Here is a 16896-nt window from a genome sequence, read left to right as displayed (position 1 = left end):
GGTAGCTCAGTGGTAAAGAATCTGCCTACAATGCAGGAGCTACAGGAGACTCAGGTTTGATCCCTCCGTCAGGAAGATCCTCTGGAGGTCTTGGCAACCCACTCCAGTATTCTTGCCCGGAGAATCCCCATGGAGAGAGGAGCCTGGTGGGCTGCAGTCCATGGGGTCGCAAAGAGTCGGACACGACTGAAGTGACTTAGCAGGCATGTACATGTGTATTTTAACATATACATTTTTATATAATTTTTTCCTATTGGTTCTCTTTCTTAGAAGAACACTGGTATACCTACTAAATCAGAGTCTGCATTTTAATGAGACTGCCAGCAAATTCCTGTATACCTTAAAGTCTGAGAAGCTCTGACCTGGTCTACTGGGCGGCAGGGCGGCGTACTCCTTAAGGGCTGGCTCGCAGACTTCCCTGGGGGTCAAGTGGTTAAGAACCCCGCCTGCCCAATGGAGAGGCAGATAAAGAACAGACTTTGGGACACACCTGGGGAGGGAGAAGGTGGGATGATTTGAGAGAGTAGCACGGACACACATACACTACCGTAGGTAAAATAGGCAGCCAGTGGAAATGGGCTGTGGGATACAGGGAACCCAAAGACGGAGCTCTGTGACAGCCTAGAGGGGTGGGATGGGGCGGGAGGTTAAAGAGGGAGGGGACAAGTATACACCTATGGCTGATCCATGTTGGTGTATGGAGGAAGCCATCACAATATTGCAAAGTAATTATCCTCCAATTAAAAATAAAATTAAAAAAAAAAGGAACCTGTTTGCCAATGCAGGGGACATAGGTTCAAGAGTTCAATCCCTGTTCTGGGAAGATGCCGGATGCCAAAGGCAACCAGGCCATGTGCTACAACTACAGAGCCCTTGCTCCGCAACAAGAGAAGCCCGAGCCACGGCGAGAGTAGCCCACTCGCAGCAAGAAGATCCAGTGCAGACCGAAAAGGAACAAAGAAAGAGAGCTGACTCAACCTTTGTCAGGGACTTTGTTCACATGCTCATTTCTGGGCACGCCTCAGAGACTTTGAGTTCCGGACTCTGCACTAAGAAGCTCACAGGTGACCCAGGACAGTTAGCTTCCTCCAACCACAGTTTGGGAAAATATTAAGTTTGTTCTGAGTCTGTTGGGATTTTTTTTTTTTTCCAATGAAGGAAAAAGAACTTTAAAAGATCTATATTACCACATATAAACAGAGCATATTTAGAATTCTGTTTTACTTACTTGGAAACTATAATTCAAGGTCAAGAAATGGCAAAAACCTAAATAATCACATCCATTACTGGCAGCTGACTATGTACCAGGCTATGTGTAAGCTACTTGATATATTTCATCTCGTTTAATCCTTATTTATCTGAATATTTGTAACTCACGCCCTATACCATATGTGCTATCATGATTCCCATTTTTATGGTTAAGGAAACCACAGCACATAGTTTAAGTAACTCAACGACACATAGGAGGCAGAAGAAGAGGCAGACACACAAAATCTGGCTGAAGTCAAAGCTTGTGTTAACGACTCCATGATTTCTCCCCAGGGCAAACATCCCTGGCCAAAGGAGGTCCTTTTTCAGAATCCTTTCCCTACCCTGTCTCTCCCACATGGTCCTTTAACCTTCAGCCTCTTGCCCAGGACAGCATGATACAGATACTCCTGAATTTCCTGCACATACCCAGTAAATGAAGGATTTCAAGACGGGGACCTGTGGACAGATTCCTCATCTGCTTTGATTCTTATTCATCTGCTGCTGTCATTTTCCTCTGCTGTTATTTTCATCAGGCTTTTTTTTTTTCTGAGACTTGCTTCCACTCTGCTGAAAGATGCTATTGCTGCTCTCAGATGTTAATCATTCTGAGATCCAACGAAGTAAGTAAATTGTAAGTGTACAATTGTAAACATTGTAACATGCAACAGAGAACCTTGGAGGCCATCCAGTCCAATCTGCTCATTCTACACATAAACTGAAGAAGAAACTGAGGCTCCAAGAGATCAGGTGGCTTGTGAATGGTAACACAGCGGGTCCTGTATCAGCAGGGCTTCAGCAATAAAGGCGGGGTTCCGCCAGCTTTCTTGCCATTCTCGCTCTCCTCTGTGCAGCCGACAGGACAATCTGAGAGGCTCCACCCTTCTCAAATGACCTCCACTCATTTCTGGGCTGTTAAGAAATGTCAATAAGCCTGATTTAGCCAAGCCTTGAAGTTTGCAGTCACCAAGGAGGTACAAAACATGAAGAATTTTTTTGATATTTATTTGTATTTATTTATTTGACTGCACCAGGTCTCAGCAGCAGATCTTTCATTGTGGCACGCGGAATCTAGTTCTCTGACCAGGGATCAAACCCCGGCCCCCTGCATTGGGAGCACAGAGTCTTAGCCACTGGCCCACAAGGGAACTCCCCAGAACATGAAGTATTTTTGCCATGAGCCTCCGGGCCCTGGGAAAGCAAACTGGGCTGGGCTGATCCTGGGCCTGTTCCTTACTTGGCCATTGTCCAAAGCAGAGGAATCCAGCAGAAAGAAAGGGTTTGTACACGAGCTATAATCCGATTGGAGGTAAGGCTATAATAAGTGTCCTCAAGATCTTGGTTTTTCTGGCAAAGCTTGATTTTTCTCTACTCTGGCCCCTACTGGCACAGTGACAGCCTGGAGACTCATTCGGCCTGGAGCGAGACATCCACGCGGCAGGAGCGGAAACACAAACAGGGCAAAGCAGTGGAAGGATCCTGCCTCGCTCCCTGACTCTCCCTGGCAGGTTTCCCAGGAGGATCCTGGCTCCTGGCCTCCTGGCCTTCAGCACCAACCTGAGGCAGGTGCGTTCTCTGTGAGCCTGGATCATACCCAGGTGTTAACCAGCCATCTCGACCTTCCACTCCCAGGGCAGGAAGGGAATTTAGAGGTCATGCATATGACCCCTGATTTTACAAGTAAATGAAGGACCCGTTGGGCTTCCCTGGTGGTTCGATGGTAAACAATCTGCCTGCCAATGCAGGAGACTGCAGGTTCGATCCCTGAGTCAGGAAGATCCCCTGGAGGAGGGCATGGCAACCTTCTCCAGTATTCTTGCCTGAGAAATCCCATGGATAGAGGAGCCGGGTGGGCTGCAGTCCACGGGGTTGCAAAAGAGTCTGACATGACTTAGCAACTAGACAACAATAACAAATGAAGCCCCTAAAGGAGGTCAGCGATTGTCTAAGGCCACGGAGAGGGACTTCCCTGGTGGTCCAGTGGCTGAGATGCTGTGCTCCCAATGCAGGGGGCCTGGGTTCGATCCCTGGTCAGGGAATGAGATCCCTCATGCAACAACTATGACCTGGCACAGCCAAGTAAATAATAAAAATGAAATAAATAAATATTAACAAAAAATTCCTTTAAAAAAATAATAAAGTCATGGAGAAGTTTGTAGGGAAAAGTCCGACGAGGGACCGGGCTGGGAGTGGAGTACAGACAGAGCTACACACATGCGCGCGCACACACATACACGCGGTGTTACGTGGTCGTAACGTTTACAAAGTTCTTTCACACACAGTCAAGGCTGACACGCAAGACGGTTTAACCCATCGGGCACAGGTTCTGATGATACACACAGGCCCACAGCCCCACAGCCATGAATACCTCTGGGCCTCTCAACATTCCTGAGAAGAGCACTCTGTTCCTATTTCCATCTTACAGATGAGAAAGGGGAGGCTCAGAAAGACTGACGTTCAGCCCTGTGCACCATCCTAAGACTTTTGTTTGCTGGTTTGCAGATTACGGAGACAGCTTAAGCAAAAAGGGGGCTTTTATTATGAGAACATCAGAGTGTCTCACAGACCATTTCCCCGAACCCAAGATGAGAAACCCCAGGGCCTCCCCCAGCCTGGCACCAACACCTGGAAAACCACCAAGAGCCCAGGACAGCGGTCTCTGCCCCTCGCTTCTCTCCTGCAGGCCGCCCTTCGCCACCCTCCGGGCACGTCTTTCCAGCTTGTGTCACTTCTGTTTCATGTTCTTCCAGGGACTCCTGCACGTGTGCGTGCTCAGCCGCTCAGTTGCGTCCCACTCTTTGCGACCCCATGGACTGTATAGACCATGGAATTCTCCAGGCCAGAATACTGGAGTGGGTAGCCTTACCCTTCTCCAGGGGATCTTCCCAACCCAGGGATCGAGCTCAGGTCTCCCTCATTGCAGGCAGATTCTTTACCAGCTGAGCCACAAAGGAAGCCCAAGAATACTGGAGTGGGTAGCCTATCCCTTCTCCAGTGGATCTTCCCGACCCAGGAATTGAACCAGGGTCTCCTGCATTGCAGGCAGATTCTTTACCAACTGAGCTATGACATGTTACAGAAAAACCCAAATGAACTTTATGGCCAACCCAGTATAAAAATTGCCATCAAAGGCCACCCCACTGGGTGGTTGAAGCACAGACAGGAGTAGTGGTGAGCTGAGCAGACACCCCAAAACTTGTCTACTATGGTCACACAGGACACACAGACCCAGAGCTCAGACCGGAGTCTCCCGGCTCTCAGGACAGAAGGCCTTTCCCCAGGACCTCTCATCCCTCTGCCCCCAAGGCCAAGTCCAGATACACGGCTGCACTCTCTGCACTAATCCATGGATGTCAAGGGGCGCCCCTGCTATCCTGGAAGGATTTGGGTCAAGGGCCAAGATTCAGTTCCAGCTCTTTCTGCTCACAGATGAGGGGAGATCCCCTGATTGGCCTCTAGGGGTATTGCTGAAAGAAGACAGAGAAGCAGAGGAAGGGAAAAACCTGCCATCAGCAGTGGAGCCCCAGAATCCTGCCTGCTTCTTGCCCTCTGGTTGCCCCCGAGCGCTCTATTCAGGGGCTAAGCGTGGCGGCTGACTGTGGGGAGCACTGCATGGGGCCAAGGCAGGTGGAGGAAGAATCTGCAGGGAACCTCGAAATCAAAGGCCCGCTCAGAGGCAGGCAGGAAGCTAGGGTCGAGGAGCCAGAACAGGGAGGCAGGGAAGCCGACTCTGGAAGGCAGGGGTGTGGCCCAGGAAAGAACCCCGAGCAGGGGGGCAGAGAACCGGGATGCCTGCCACACTGCCGGGCACCTCCTGCAGAGGCCGTGTGGAGCCAGCCGGAAGGACCACCGTGGACAGGGCAGTAGACACACACACACCGCAAGCAGGAATGAAACCCGCTCAGTCTCTCTTGAGACAGTTTGCCCGTATGTATTAAAAGTCTCTAATAATGATAGAAGCAAATACGGGCATTTTACCCCCAGAAAAAATCCACCGTGGTTGTTTCTCCAGTGCCTAGAAAAGAGCCTGACACCCAGAAGGGACTCAGTAAAAGACCACTGAATGAACAAGTTGGTGATTGACATGTGCATAGAGATACAAGCATGGGTCTCCAATACAGTAGCAAACTAGAAAGAACCTAAATGCCTACCAATAGTGGACTAGTTAAATAAATTACGGGATAGGCTTATAAAAGAATACAGATATTTTATATGATGGCATAGATGTTTATCTACTGATGTGGAAGACTATTCTCTCAATATTCTGTTGGGGAAGAAAGGAAAAGATAATGCCATTTTATACAGTGAAAAACATTTTACTGTATTATTATTATTTTTTTGGCCATGATGCAAGGCTTGTGGGATCTTAGTTCCTGAGCCAGGAATTGAACCTGGGCCCTCAGCAGTGAAACTGCAGTCCTAACCATGGGGTCACTAGGGATTCTTGACCATCTGAGCCACTGGGGAAGCCTAAGAATACTGGAGTGGGTGGCCTATTCCTTCTCTAGGAGATCTTCCCGACTCAGGAATCAAACTAGGGTCTCCTGCATTGCAGGCGGAGTCTTTATCAGCTGAGCTACCAGGGAGTAAGATCCTGCAAGGTAGGGCTTCCCAGGTGGCTCAGTGGTAAAGACTCCGCCTGCCAATGCAGGAGACTTGGGTTTGATACCTTGGTCACGACGACCCCCTGCAGTAGGAAATGACACCCCGCTCCAGTATCCTTGCCTGAAAAAAATCCCACGGACGGAGAACAGGCCACAGTCCACGGGTTCGCAAAGAGTCAGACAGGACTGAATGACTAAGCATGCACACCAGCTTCAAGGCTCAGCCAAAAAAAGCGACTGCTCACAAAAGTCATGTACCCAGTATAACTATACTTTTGGTGGCACAGTTGGTAAAGAATCCACCTGCCAATGCAGGAGATGCAAAAGACTCAGGTTTGATTCCTGGGTTAGGAAGATCCCCTAGAGTAGGAAATGGCAACCCACTCCAGTATTCTTGCCTGGAAAATTCCATGGACAGAGGAGCCTGGTGGGCTACAGTCCATGAGGTCACAGAGTCTGATACGATCCTGTTAGTCGGTAGCAAACCCTGTTGCCTCCCATCCACTAGAAAGAGGTGACTATTGTTGTTTAGTTGTTAAATGGTGTCTGACTCTTTGTGACCCCATGGACTATAGCCCTCAAGGCTCCTCTGTCCATAGAGTTTTCCAAGCAAGAATACTGAAGTGGGTAACCATTTCCTTCTCCAGGGGATCTTCCTGACCCAGGGATCCAACTCACATCTCATGCATTAGCAGGTGGATTCTTTACAACTGAGCCACCAGGGAAGCCCAAGAGGTGACTGACTATGGTGAAATCACTGGCCTTGGAAAAAAAAACAAACTAATCCCTGTATGTGAATCAGCTCCATCTGAAAAGAACTACTGACACTTTCTTCCTTCACCATTCTTGGATAGTTTAAAGAGGCAGACAGGTTTAATGGAAGAACATAGGTAGAAATGCCTCAATACTTGCTCCCTAACTATAGAGTAATGTGGCCTTGGGCAAATCATCTGTTTGAGCCACAGTTTCTTTTTCTTTTTCTTTTTCTTTTTACTTTTTGGCTGCACTGCACTGCATGTCGGATCTTAGTTCCCTGACTAGGAATTGAACCCGAACCCCCTGCACTGGAAACATGGAGTCTTAGCCACTGGACTGCCAAGGAAATCCCAAGCTTCAGCTTCTTTACCTGTAGAATGAAGATAGTAACCATTTGGGGGGTTGCTGAGAGGGTGAAATGAACTTACACAGCATGTCCATCACAGGGCTTGAATTTCCTACAAAGCCCAGAGCAGGTACTGGTGTCCGATTACCAACCTCAGCTCCTCTGCTTCCTGGTGACATGGCCAGAGAACATTCCCAGGTTCCCACAGATGCGGCCATATGATCAAGATCTGACAGTGGATGTGAGAAAAAGTGTTCTGTGCCTGCCTCATCCAGGCTCAGCCCATAAAACCTTCTATGTTTCCAGCCCCAGGGCAGCCTTGATTTCTTGGAACCGGCAAAATCTACATATCTGGATCCCTGAATGACCACATGAAGTCCTTGCTGCCAATGAGGAACACCTGATTTGGACTTTATACAAGCAAGATATCGACCTTTAGAGTGTTAACCAATGTGGTTTTAGGGTTTATCTTTTACAGCAGCTAGCATTGCTTGAATCAAAGCTCAAGGCTAGGGGACTTCCCTGGGCAGTCCAGTGGCTAAGATTCTGCATTCCCAATGCAGGGGGCCCAGGTTTGATCCCTGGTCAGGGAACTAGATCTCACATGCTGCAACTAGGAGTTAGCAAGTCATGACTGAAGATCCTGCATGCCGCAACTGACACCCAGCACTGACAAATAAATCCATAAAATTTTTTTTTAAAAAGCTCAATGCTAAAGATGAAGCCGTTACTTAGAGGGAAAACCTACATAGGTTTGACTTAAACCACGGTGGCTTTTGAAACACCAAATAGGGAACAACACAACTGTCAGGGAGGACACTTAAGTTTTAATATTGTACTCCATCAAACTTACGACACTTTTTTCCCCCATAATTTTTACATCTCTGAAATAAGGCCGTGTGTGGTAATGGACGGCATCTCAAATCGCAAGCAGCCAGGAGATGGCGGTGATGTGGGGCACATGCACGAACTCGGTCACAGTTCTGCATCTTGTCATCCTTTTCCTTAAGCTTTGTGCATCGTCAGCACCACGGGTGCTGGTTTAATCTCCACTGACAATGTCTTCAAAAAGATGTCATGCTGATTTGGCACTGAAATGAAAAGTTATTGTGTATTTAAAAAGCAAGGAAACAGAGCAGCTTGATATGCGATACAAATCTATGTCTAAATAAGACTTAAAAAAGCTGTTTCAATATGCACGGAATGGAAATTCTAAGTGATAGGAAAGCTTTGTGCCATGATTTTGTATTTCTTAGAAATCCATTAGTAATGGTGTGGGTTATAACTGATGGGTGCTTCGGCTCAGACGGTAAAGAACCTGCCTGCAATGCGGGAGACCTGGGTTCGATTCCTGGATCAGGAAGATCTCCTGGAGAAGGTAATGGCAACCCACTCCAGTATTCTCGCTGTAGAATCCCATGGACAGAGGAGCCTGGCGGGCTACAGTCCACAGGGTGTCAAAGAGTCGGATGCAGCTGAGGGAATAATGCTTAGATTTGGTGAAATTGTCAATAGGTCATTACATCAATGTTTTCAACCAAGGAAGGCATCCAGTTTTAAATAATTGGTGATAATAATATAACAGCCTACCCTTGCCAAGAGCCAAACATGTGCCACAAAGCTCTGTGCTTTACTCACATTATCTCCTTTAATCTTCAAAACAACACGGTGAAGTGGTTACTATTATACGTGATTGCAAGCCATCCTAAGTGCTGTCTGGGAAAGGAACAGGGTGCTCAGAGGGGGGACATAATTCAGATTGGGTGGGGCTGGGGAGGGGCCCTCCCTGAGGAAGCAGAGAGACCTGAAACACAGTACTAGGCAGCATGTACTGAGTGTTTACCATGCAGCAGGTATGATGCGAGTCCATTGTTCTGACACTTCCCGGGTGGTCCCATGGCTTAGACTCTGTGCTCCCCATGCAGGGGAGCGGGGTTCAATTCCTGCTCAGGGAATTAGGTCCCACAGGCGGCAACTCAGAGTTCACATGTCGCAACGAAAGGTCCCGAGTGCCACAAACTGAGACCCGTGCAGCCAAATAAATAAATAAAAATAAATTAAAAATAAAAACAAAGTTTATTGGGTTAACTCCCTCAATTCTCACAAAAGGCCTAAGACTATTACTTTCAGCTCCATTTTACAGATGCGGAAATCAAGACACGGATAGAGAAGTGAAGCAATTTGCTCACAACTAACAGTCGCTGCTGCTGCTGTCGCCTCAGTCTTTGTGCCCTCATAGCCCACCAGACTCCTCTGTCCACAGGCTCTCCCAGGCGAGAACACTGGAGTGGGTTGCCATCCCCTCCTCCAGGGGATCTTCCCCACCCAGGGATCGAACCCACGTCTCTTATGTCTCCTGCACTGGCAGGCAGACTCTTTCCCACTCCCGCCACCTGGGAAGCGCAGTAACCCTGCTAAGGAGTGATGAACCTGGGGTTTGAACCCTGGGGCGGTGTGGCTCCAGAGCCCACGCATCGCACCACTTTCTTATCCTCTCTAGCGACTGAAACAAAGGAGTCATCTCCCTCTTACCAAGAAGGGCAGCAGTGAGTGACCCGGTTACGCGCACAAGGCTTGGAGCCAGGCCCCCTGAGTTCAAAGCCAGGCTTTACAACTGACCCGCAAGGCATCTGACCATACTAAGCCTCCATTTCTTCATTTGTTGTGAAGGCTTAATGAGTTAAGACACATATAGCACTTGGATAGCAGCCAGAATATAGTCAGCCCTCAAAAAAACATGACATAGGGATTTCTCTGGTAGTCCAGTGGCTGAGACTCCATGCTCCCAAGGCAGGGGCCTGGGTTCGATCCCTGGTCAGGGAACTAGATCCTGCATGCCGCAACTAAAGATCTCACATGCCACAGCCAAGAACAGCACAAATAAATAAAATTTTTTAATTATTTATTATCTTCATAAAATGCTCCCAATAACTCAGAGAATGCTGACCCTCAGAGGTTTAGCAGTTTGTCAAAATCCACCCTTTTCAAGAAAGGAATCAGGATTCCAACCCAAGTTTCTTCACTCAGAAGCCCTTGCTCTCTGCATTACCCCACAGACATGCCTAGCAAGGATGAGTCAGAGGTTTAGACCTTCATCCTGAAGGTTTCCAGGAAAGGAGGTTCCCACTCCCAGTGTGACGCCTCATGTTAATATCTCAGATCGCTCTCAATAGTAAGGCTCTCTTGCCAATCTGGATTTCATCTGTTTCATTTTAAGGTCATTTCCTTTTGAGAAGGAGAGAAGATGGAGACTCACCAGCTGGTTTCTTTCTTTTGCAGCTTTTCATACACTGTGCCTCTCATTTTCTCACCCAGGTAGAGAAAGCAGGGAAGGTCTTAGACTCCGGCATGAAATAGGTGCTCAAAAGAAAAACGTGTGTGGAGAACAGATGGGTGGTGTCAGAGACAGGGGGCAGGCGTGGGAGTCGGGGGGGTGGGCAAAAATAGGGAAAGAGGACCAGAAGTTACAAACTTCCCCTATGAAAATAAATGTCACAGAATGTAATGTGCAGCGTGTTGACTACAGTTAATAATACTGTCGTAGGGAATTCCTTGGGCTTCCCATGTGGCACTAGTGGTAAAGAACCCACCTGCCAATGCACGAGACATAAGAGACTTGGGGTTCTATCCCTGGGTCAGGAAGATCCCCTGGAGGAGGGCGTGGCAACCCGCTCCAGTATTCTTGCCTGGAGAAGCCGATGGACAGAGGATCCCAGTGGGCTACGGTCCATAGGGTCTCAGAGTCAGACACGACTGAAGCGACTTAGCACTTAGCACAGCACAGGGAATTCCCTGGTTGTCCAGAGACTAGGACTCAGCACTGTCACTGCTGAGGGCCCAGGTTGAATCCCTGGCTGAGGAACTGAGATCTCACAAGCCAAACGAGGTGTAGCAAAATATATGTGTGTATATATATATACACTAATGTGTTTTCTGAATAAGAAATGAGTGAGAGAAGAGATGCACATTCTCAAAAGTCCCTCCCGGATCACACAGACCCCGTGCACCCCACCCAGCCCACCTTCCTCTCACACCCATTTCTTAACTCCAGTGTTTCTCAAACAAAGGTGTTGCAAGGGCCTTCTGAGCACACTATGGAGCTCAGAATGGTATGTGGTGACACCCTGGGCTTCCCCATTCTTCATTCCTCTGGGCCAGTTTTGACCGAGAGGGTAGAGATAGAGGTGTGTGTGTGTGTGTGTGTGTGATGGGGAGGGGGTGCTAAGGTTGAGGGTGGGCAGGAGAATGACATGTGACTGGAGCCCTTACTCACATCCTAACAGTCCATTGAGGTCACAGGTGTTGCAGACAGAGGAAGGTTGGGAGCCCTGTTAAACATTTGCTGTCAAGATGGAAGACCTGGGCCTTTGGTTACAAATAATAGAAACCCATCTCAACACGTATAAGGAACAAAGAAGGGCATGTATTGTTTACATAACTTGGAATTCCAGGAGAGGTGCTGGTTTCAGGTATGAATCAAGACATTGAAACAAGACTCTGACTTTTCCTTCTCTTCCTTGCTGCTCTGTGGCTCTTTTCTATGCATGTGATGCTACACTCACCTCAGAAGGCCTGGGGCAGGGCCTGTTTCCTTTTGTCAAAAAACCAAAAACTTTCTCAGAAGCCTCGGAGCAGACTTCCCTTCAGGTCTTATTGCCAACAGCTGTGTCACATGGATACCCTAGCCGCAAGGGAGTCTAGAAAAGTGGGAAACGGGGCTGTCGTCGGTTTAGATCCATGGCCTGGGGCTGGCCACGCGGTCACCCTGAAGAAAACTGGGGTTCCTGAAGCCAGGCAGGAAGGAGACTAGATTGGGTAGGTACCCAGTGATGTCCACCTCAAGAAGGTGTTGTGAGGCAACCTGAATCGATCTCACGAGAAGCACAGAGAGAAGTTTAGCAGAAGCAGTGGAAACGCTGGCCAAACAGAAACAACTTCGGTGCACTTTGGAATTGGGGAGGAAGGAGACGAAGGCCAGGAGAAGAGGTGAATCGGGGGGGGGTGGCCGTGGCCAGGGTGGAGAGGACCAGCCAGGTGTGGACAGCACAGCACGTTCCTGGAACATGTAATTCTTTTTTTTTTTTTTTTTTAAGATAACGCAACACCTTTTTCTTTTTTTTAATTTAATTACTTATTTATTTTTGGCTCTGCTGGGTCTTCTCTGCCACATGGGCTTTTCTCTGGTTGCTTCAAGTGGGGGCTACTCTCCAGTCACAGTACACAGGCTTCTCATAGCAGTGGCTTCTCCTTCTGTGGGGCACAGGCTCTGGGACGTGTGGGCTTCGGGACCTGCGGCAGCTGGGCTCAGGAGTTGCAGTCCCTGGGCTCTGGAGCACAGGATGAGTCTTGTGGTACACGGGCTTAGCTGCTCTGCAGCATGTGGAATCTTCCCTGACCAGAGATGGGACCTGCGTCTCCTGCTTTGGCAGGTGGATTCGTTACCACTGAGCCCTACAATTCTTACCTGAGGATATTCTGTAGAAGCTCAGCAGATTCAGAGGATGCTTGGTGAGCAGGGAGCCAGGGAGGGATGTCGCCGCACAGGCAGCTTGAGTTCCACCCACTGCGTTTGTTCAGGCTCCGTCATCTGAGCTCCAAGGTCACCCTAAACTAAAGCAACAAGGGTGCAATACCTCTGGGGCACCAAGGAGAAACGTGGTGGAAAATCTTCCATGGTTCCCTGCCACCACGAACTCGAGCCCAAACTCCACAGTCTGGCCCCACTGGTCCTCTCCAGCTTCATCTGTCGCTGTCCTCCTCTGTCCTTTTACTTTGTTTTGCCTGCACCATGTGGCATGTGGGATCTTTAGTTCCCCAACCAGGGACTGGACCCATGCCCCTTGTAGTGGAAACACAGAGTCTTAACCACTGGCCCTCCAGGGAACCAACCCCCTGCCTATAGTTTCCTGACTCCAGGATTTTATTCCCACTGTCCTTCCAGCCCTTTCTTGGGTAAGGCCTCTCTGAAGCTCTGTTGTCTTCTCTATAAAACAGGAAGCACGCCCGTTACTAGGTGGTGAGGGAACTATGAAGGTGAGATAAACTATGGTAAGCGTTTAAAACACTACCTGGCCCATAGTAAGCACTCAGTCCATGCTAGCTACTATTATTTGTCAGTCCCTGTTTTGAAATCTTAACAAACTTGATATACATGTTATAGTACTTACGGGTTCCTTCCTTGCCGTCTGCCTGAACGAATATGTCAAGAGGGTGAGCCTCACGGGGCCCAGGGCAGTGTGGGTGGCTGCCCTTTGCATCTTGCTCTCTGTAGCGGCGGGGCAAGCACGCAGCTGTGCTTGAAGATGACAGACAGCCAGTCTGACGAGAGACAGAACGCGTCCATCCGGGACATGCTGGAGAATGCTGGGCCAGGCTGGGCAGAGGGTCAACCTCCAGGGCCCGTCCCTCTCGCTGGCTGTGGGACCACACCGGCAAACGGGGCCCACCCACAAGTCCGCAACAGAGCTCTTAGGAAAGTCAGACGAATCTGCCCACTGACGATGTGTGGTTCAGGCCGGCTGCCAGGCGTCTCCCCCGGAAGGCAGGGACCGACCCGTATGAGGAGGGGAGGCCTGAGTGCCCCTTGCCTCCCTTCACGGCCCATCGGCAGTGACTCAGCAGGAAGCCAGCCAAGGCCCCAGTCACTCCCTCTCCTCCTACCACACCCAGGGTTTTCCTCCAGGGCTTGGAAGCCTGCTTATAGCTAGAGGTGTAAATCCTCCCGTACCTGGGTCTAATTTCTGCAGCTTAGTATTTACAAGCACAAGATCTGGAGTTAAGCTGCTTGGGTTAGAAGCCCGGTTCTACCTCTTATGAACCACAGGAGCTTTCTTAGGTTCTCTGGCCACAGTCTGCCCAACTGTAAGTGGGAACAATGACAGCACCTTCCTCACGGAAGAGAAGTGACTCAGAGCCATGCGTGATGTGGCGACAGGGCTCCTCTAACCCCTCTGCCCTTGCCGCTTTCTCTAACCCCTCTGCCCTTGCCGCTTTCTCTAACCCCTCTGCCCTTGCCGCTGTTTCCTGCCTAGGTCTTCACTCCAAAGGCAGCTCCCGCGCTTAACCAAGATCTTCACTAAATATTCATTTTCTCAGTGCAGCCCACCATGGCCACCCTATCTAACCCCTCCTCTTCCAATACTTCTTACCTTCTTTCCCAATTTTTCTCCACAGTACTTATCGCCATCTAATACAAGGATGTATCTTCTCTATTGTCTGTCTCCCTCCACCCACACTGGAATTCAAGTTCCATTTTTGTTTTCTTCACCACTGTATTCCCGAGACCTAGAAAAGTGCCAACACAGAGCAGCTCTCAATAAACATGTGGAATGAGTGGAAATGAATGCCAACTTATTCACTATTATTTATTACCAATTATCATTGTCATCAGTGAAGATCACCAGTAAAGACTGGCATTATTCTCATTCCGGTGAGAATCAGAGAAAAGTTCAAAGTTTAAAACTATACTAGATTCTGCAAATCTGCCTTTGGTTTGTTTCTACTTGAATTAATAGACTCTCAAAACTTAGAGACATCCACTGTTCGGGTGGAAAATTCTGTTAGCCACAGGACTGGGCAGATGGCCGGTAATGTAAATACATAAATCTGATGGGGCCAATAAGGAGCAGTGAGAACCCAGGAAGTTGGGAATGGAATCCCCACCCAAAGGCATCTAAATTCAAATTAAAAAATAGCCTCTACTAACCAAACATGAAGATCCCCTGGAGAAGGAATTGGCAACCCACTTCAGTAGTCTTGCCTGCGAAATCCCATCGACAGAGGACCCAAAGAGTCAGACACACCTGAGCGACTAACAACCAAACACGTGTCTAAACTGCCATTTTCCTGACTCCAGACTCTAACTGGAAACTTATCTCGTCGCCCAGTAGATGGCCCTGATCTTAAACTCTCCAAATACTGACATGACCCAGAGCCCCTCCTTCTACCACCGCCCTGACATCAAGACTCCAGATGGGCTGCACAAGTCTAACCGTCAGTTCCAAACTTTTTTTTCTTTTTTAAGCTTTATTTATTTTATTTTTGGCTGCAATGGTTCTTCCGTGCTGCATGCAGGCTCTTCTCTAGTTGCTGTGAGCGGGGGCCCCCCTCTATTGTGGTGCGCAGGCTTCTCCTTGCGGTGGTTTCTCTTGCTGCGGACCAGGGGCCCTAGGGCACTCAGGCTCCAGGAGTACCTTGCGGTGGTTTCTCTTGCTGCGGACCAGGGGCCCTAGGGCACTCAGGCTCCAGGAGTAGCAGCTCGGGGCTCTAGAGTTTGGGCTCTCTAGTTGCAGCGCACGGGCTTAGCAGTTCTGAGGCACGTGGGATCTTCCCGACCAGGGAATAGAACCCGCATCCCTTGCATTGGCAGGTGGATCCTTTTTTTAATTTTTAATCAGAGGGTAATGGCTTTACAATGTTGTATTGGTTTCTGCCGTCAACCATCAACATGAATCAGCCACAGGTATACATGCATCCCCTCCCTCTTGAACCTCCCTCCCACCTCCCATCCCTTCCCACCTCCCATCCCTTCTCACCCCTCTAGGTTGTCACAGAGCACCAGGTTGTTGAGCTCCCTGTATTACGCAGCAAATTCCCATTAGCCGTCCATCTTTTCTGTGGAAATGTGCGTATTTCTATGCCACTCTCTCAATTCCTCCCACCCTCTCCTGCCCCCACTGTGTCCAGAAGTCTGTCCTCTGTATTGGAGTCTCTGTTTGGCAGGTGGATTCTTAGCCACTGGACCCCAGGGAAGTTCCGGTCAGTCCCAATCTTAGCTATCCTATTTTCAGCTGCTTTGCTGCCCTTCTAACTCTCCCAGAGTTCAGCTGGGGGGCAACTCACCAGTCAATTCCCAAAGCCCTCAGTGAATTAATGAATGACTGCATGACTCACACCAGTCACACAGACCGGAGGCAGCTTCCTCATGTCCATTATTCAGTCAGCAAAGGCCTCCCACAGAGGCACCTAAGTGCTGTTGGAATCTCTCTCTGGTAAGACTTTCCCTCTCACTCCTCCTCCAGGATAAAGGGTGGTTAAAAAGACACAGATTCACGCCGTTAAAGAGAACTCAACACTCACCGCTCCATCTGTGTAGAGACTGCGGTGACCCCACCTCCTCCCGGAGGACAATGGGGGGGACTTGCCTCGTGTTTGTATAAAGCCCCATCCTGGTGAAATTCCCGAACAGAGAGAGACTCCTCCAAAAGTATGGAGCCTTTACTCCTAGAAAGGAAACGGAGCCTTGCCTCCCCCGCCAGCCCCCTCCACCCTGCCCCCCCACCCCATGGCATTTTCTTGTTAAAATGGAAGAAGGAATTAAGCCCCTCCACACACATACACATTCACACACCCAGCGTAAAATTGGGAAACGGAGCTTAGCCAGGCTAGAGTTCTGACCCTCACTGGCTATGTGACCTTGACGTTCCCTGAGCCTCCGGGAAGAAAACTCAAGTGACCTGACTGGTGCGGGGAAAAGGACATGTGAGCCCACCTCCTCCCCCAAGCTCTAACCTACCCCCCGCTCTCTAACCAGACCTGAGTGGTCCTTCTCCCAGCTCCCCCCATGTACACTCCAGCCCCTCCCACATATACACCCCAGCTCCCCAGCCCTGATGTAGACTCTAACTGTTACAGCCATAGTGTCAGTCACTCAGTCGTGTCCGACTCTTTGTGACCCCACGGACTGTAGCCCACCAGGCTCCTCTGTCCATGGTATTATCCAGGCAGAATACTGGGGTGGGTTGCCATTCTCTTCTCTAGAGGATCTTCTCAACCCAGGGATTGAACCCCGGTCTCCTGCATTGCAGGTAGATTCTTTACCGTCTGAGCTACAGGGAAGCCCCCAAAGCTTTGGAGATCCCGGGCATGGGGGATAACCTGGGTAGGGCTACAAGAACTACTTGTTTTGGAGGGAGAACAGGTCAGATTTGGTGTCTGAAGTAA

General features: G+C 49.3%; 2 long non-coding RNA genes across 2 annotated transcripts; both read right to left on the bottom strand.

The window, feature by feature from the left end:
• Nucleotides 1-7761: 7761 nt before the first annotated feature.
• LOC145525525 (uncharacterized) lies at nt 7762-15820 on the bottom strand. Its single transcript, XR_014068269.1, has 3 exons — nt 15796-15820; nt 14103-14238; nt 7762-8045 (listed from the first exon to the last, which is right to left on the bottom strand). It is a non-coding gene; the product is annotated as an uncharacterized LOC145525525 (long non-coding RNA).
• On the bottom strand, nt 12061-13570 carry LOC145525527 (uncharacterized). Its single transcript, XR_014068271.1, has 3 exons — nt 13122-13570; nt 12419-12564; nt 12061-12281 (listed from the first exon to the last, which is right to left on the bottom strand). It is a non-coding gene; the product is annotated as an uncharacterized LOC145525527 (long non-coding RNA).
• Nucleotides 15821-16896: the final 1076 nt, after the last annotated feature.

The sequence above is a fragment of the Giraffa tippelskirchi genome, chromosome 11 (genome assembly GCF_054371585.1).
Source record: "Giraffa tippelskirchi isolate mGirTip1 chromosome 11, T2T-mGirTip1v1.2.pri, whole genome shotgun sequence".
Lineage (NCBI taxonomy): Eukaryota > Metazoa > Chordata > Mammalia > Artiodactyla > Giraffidae > Giraffa > Giraffa tippelskirchi.
This window is presented reverse-complemented; position numbering and strand designations above follow the sequence as displayed.